The 4737-nt window shown below is 33.3% G+C and overlaps 1 protein-coding gene across 1 annotated transcript in view; it reads right to left on the bottom strand.

Moving 5' to 3' along the window:
- LOC107600698 (secernin-3-like) overlaps positions 1-1627 on the bottom strand; it is a 14882-nt gene extending 13255 nt beyond the window's left edge. Inside the window, exon 1 of the mRNA XM_016292654.1 lies at positions 1479-1627. The gene's annotated coding sequence lies outside the window, so the exon portion shown is untranslated. The remainder of the gene's footprint in view (positions 1-1478) is intronic.
- Between the last annotated feature and the right edge of the window lie 3110 nt (positions 1628-4737).

Here is a 4737-nt window from a genome sequence, read left to right as displayed (position 1 = left end):
GTGTGAGAGAGTGTGTGTGTGTGTGTGTGTGTGTGTGTGTGTGTGTGTGTGTGTGTGTGTGTGTGTGTGGCTGTACATACACATATATGTAGTTGTGTTTGGCTTAGTGTTATGTTAGAATCATTATTATACTCATACCTTTTGTTCTTTAATATTTTGAATTGTTTTTAGCTTTCTTTGTTGTTTTTCATTTAAATGTTAAGTGTTGACATGTTGTTGTATGTATTTGTCATTTGTATTTAATCTCTTTATTTTTAAAACGTGTATAAGTAGCATTTATAAAGTTCTAGCTTTTAGTTTTGGATCTGGTTTTAGTTGTTTTAATACTACAATTGATCGCTTCTGTTTGGATGAAAGCGTCTGCTAAATGACTAAATAAATAAATAAACAGCAGAGTAACTAGTTACATGTAACGGAATTACGTAATTTAATTACAAAATAAAAGTAACTGTAATCTGTTACAGTTACTGAGAAAAAAGTGTAATTAAATTACAGTTACTTCTGAAAATGTTAACGATTACAAAGGGAGTTACATCTGAATATTTTAACACATACAGATTTAATTGATTTCATTCCAGAATTGCACTGACGGCTCTAAAATATGAGACACCAATGTTTCAGGAGTTTATTAGGACACAGAATAGGACACATGCTTATTCGATAACTCCTTTATTTCCTATTTGGGTTTATGTATATACTTTACTTTTTAAGATTAACTGTTTTTTTCCCCCAAGGCATTGTTAGATGCCAGTGTTTCCTCTTGTAACTATGCAAAGATAACAGTATCATAGCTACTAAACTAGATCTTGTTATGGTTTTAAATCTGGATTTAACCTCAGGATGATCTCAAAGTAAACAGAGCTGCTAAAGTCCGATTTTGTGGTGGCTGTGCTTTAAAATTAAATTATTATAATCTTAATTCAAGTGATGAAGACAGCACTAGATCACTGTGAGGTTAACCCTTAACATGTTTAGATGTTTGCTTTAAATGTCTGAAAATGAATTTAACCGTTCGAATTGAGTCATAAAAAGTAATCAGGTACATTACATTAATGAAGTAATTGAAATAGTTACACTGCTTATTACATTCTGAACTTCTATTTCCAGAGTAACCTCCCCAACACTGTTAAACAGCAACATTCAGAGGAAATTATTTCTAATGTTCTGCCCAATAACATCCAGTGTCCATGTGCTGAATAACTTAATAACTTAGCAGCATTAATGATACTGACATCTCTATTCATGCACAGATTCATAACAAAAACACTGACCTTGAAGTTATAGGAAATAAGAACATGTTTTTTTATTTCGACACAAAATATTTATTTATTTTATTTAGTCATTTAGCAGACGCTTTTATCCAAATGAGGTAATACAGAGCTTTGCATGAAACATATTCTAGCTTTTAAGCTGATCCAAATGTTATTAGTATATGGTGCTACATTCGTCTACAATATGCCTTAAATAATATGATTTACCTTGTCCAGCTCAGCGTATATACAGATACCAGGCAAGAAGAGGACCACTGCTCTGCTCGATGAGATTAACCATGTGTTTACCTTCCTGCTCCTTTCTCCATAAACAGAACTGATCGGCGGACAGAGGGGGCGGGGCAACGGCGCGTCAGTCACGTGGTTGTGCAGTAGCGTTTCTGATTGGCTTTCGATTCCGCTGAGGCAAAGCATGGAACATATCAAACAAGTCATTAAAATACAACAAGTATAATATAAATAACAAACATTACAGGAGTGGCACTGCAATTATATGAGATAATAAAATAATGAAAATGAACCGCTTGTATGATTTGACAGTTGCTTGTTTATTTATTTAAGAAATAGTATGATGTATTAGCTACCACATGCGCTGTACGTTGTGAAATGAAAATAAAAGTAGTAAAACACGTTTTTACTGTATTAGTATTATTATTACTACTATCATTAAAATGTACAAATACAGCCAGGATGTATGTATGTATAAATAAATAAATACATGTTTACAAATATTAGCTCATTTGACAGCTTTATCCTTTTTTTAATCTAATAATGTTTTTAGGTATTGTTCTCCCAAATTTACATCTATGCATAGCACTAGCAGATTTATTTAGATACTAGGGCAATATACGGAGGACGAAACCCGCAAAAACAATAAATAAATAAATACACAAATAAGTAAATGTCTGCATAAATACACGTATTCTTGTTTAAATACATGTAGAAATAATTAAACATGTGATTAAAGTAGGCAAATAAATAAAATAAATTGGTGGGCAAATGGAAAATGTTTAAGGAAATGCTAAACTCATCCTATTTATTTTCCTTTGATCACTCAGTTATTTCTGAATGTAGTTCTGCATTTGTTTCTCCTCTGCGCAGCATGCTAATGAGAGGGGGTCAGCCATGCAAGAGTAGGCGGCTCGTGTGTCATAAACTGGCGTGAGCGTTTGCCTGCGCGTGCGTATGAACTTCATCAGTCAAGGGGACTGATTATTATCTCACACTTTTTCATTGGGTTAGTTTTGTAGTTATAATCATGAGAGAGCTAAATCATAAAAGATTTTAAGTGGCCAATGTAAAATATGAACGCAATACTGAACCGTTATTTGCTTAATAAACATACTTTTGTCGCCTGTATTTTCTGTTCTGATAACTAATGGGAAAAAACGGTCTGTTCCTCGATTAAACCACTTCATACGATGTGTGATGACCGCGGGATACTGATATTACAGTCGTCTCTAGCTGGAGACTCAGTCGGGTTACAAAAAATGGCGTCAGGAAATGACACCTCTGGCCATTTCGTTGGGTCGTTTGTAAAGTCACAGATACTGTACCGACAATACAGCTCAGTTTTTTATGTATCTTGCTCTGTTAAACGGCAAAAGTGACTTTACTAGGCTATACTGGATATACACCGTGCATCTCCTGTCAGCGGGAAAGCCCCGCCCCCAGCTATCACATGACCCCGAGCAAGTCCGTGGCTGACCCCCTCTCAACTAAATCATAAAAGATTTTAAGTGGCCAATGTAAAATATGAACGCAATACTGAACCGTTATTTGCTTAATAAACATACTTTTGTCGCCTGTATTTTCTGTTCTGATAACTAATGGGAAAAAACGGTCTGTTCCTCGATTAAACCACTTCATACGATGTGTGATGACCGCGGGATACTGATATTACAGTCGTCTCTAGCTGGAGACTCAGTCGGGTTACAAAAAATGGCGTCAGGAAATGACACCTCTGGCCATTTCGTTGGGTCGTTTGTAAAGTCACAGATACTGTACGGACAATACAGCTCAGTTTTTTATGTATCTTGCTCTGTTAAACGGCAAAAGTGACTTTACTAGGCTATACTGGATATACACCGTGCATCTCCTGTCAGCGGGAAAGCCCCGCCCCCAGCTATCACATGACCCCGAGCAAGTCCGTGGCTGACCCCCTCTCATTAGCATGCTGCGCAGAGGAGAAACAAATGCAGAACTACATTCAGAAATAACTGAGTGATCAAAGGAAAATAAATAGGATGAGTTTAGCATTTCCTTAAACATTTTCCATTTGCCCACCAATTTATTTTATTTATTTGCCTACTTTAATCACATGTTTAATTATTTCTACATGTATTTAAACAAGAATACGTGTATTTATACAGACATTTATTTATTTGCATATTTATTTACTTATTTGCGTTTTTTTTTTGCAGGTTTCGTCCTCCATAGTTTCGTCCTCCATACGGCAAACCCCGGATGTGCTTTTTTTTCTCTCCTTTTTTCATTTTTCTTTGAAGTATAACAAAAAAGCACAAGTTTACAGAACAAATTGGCATGCAACTTACATTCATCAGGTTTATGAGGGGCTTAGACTTATACAGAATACAAAAAAAAAAGAAAAGAAAAAAAACATTAATTATTTAAACCATCTATATTAATAAATATAGAATAAACTAAGGGGATAAAATAAAACATTATAATAAATTATATTTATCAAGTAAATCTAACAAGATTCCAGCTTTCTTATTTTTTTGTTTCTACAAAGTTTTTGAGTATTGTCTAAAATAATTCTTAAATACTTATTTGGATAAAAGCGTCTGCTAAATGACTAAATAAAAATAAATAATAAATAAATAAAATACTATAAACATGGGGGGTGATTTAGAAAATTCTTCGCTAACTAAAGTAAAACATTAATCGACAAACCTTTTTTACCACTTCTTCATAGTTTCCATACTTAGGACAGGTTCAGTTCAACCACATTTCTCTCTTTTAACCATAATTGCACTTTGTCCCAGAAGACACTAGAATATTTACAACCAAAAAAAAAAAAAAATGCTCCGTATTATCTGGAGATGAGTTACAAAATGTGCATAATATCATTTCAAAATTAAATCTAATTTCTTAAAAAAATTATTATTATTTTATTATTGCAAGTATAAACACTTAACTTCAACAATTAATGTAACATTGGATTACATCATGAATACAGAAATTATATAGGAAGACAAAGAAGAAGAAATAAATAAATAAGAATGCATAGATAAAACTAAAAAATCCCGGATGTGCTTTTTTATTTTTATTTTTTTAATATTAAGTTAACAAATGTACATACAAAACAGGCATTGAATAAACAATATTAACAATTAACAATTCTCAAAGGCAGACATAGTTGCAATTACAATATGTAACAGTGAAGTTTTACATTAAACGTATAATCATGAAGAGCCCGGATGTGCTTTTTAGCGCCGCTGTC

Source organism: Sinocyclocheilus grahami, unplaced genomic scaffold, assembly GCF_001515645.1.
Source record: "Sinocyclocheilus grahami isolate Dianchi unplaced genomic scaffold, SAMN03320097.WGS_v1.1 scaffold290.1, whole genome shotgun sequence".
Taxonomy (NCBI): domain Eukaryota; kingdom Metazoa; phylum Chordata; class Actinopteri; order Cypriniformes; family Cyprinidae; genus Sinocyclocheilus; species Sinocyclocheilus grahami.
Note: the sequence above shows the minus strand (reverse complement) of the source record. Positions and strands in the feature narration are given on the sequence as shown.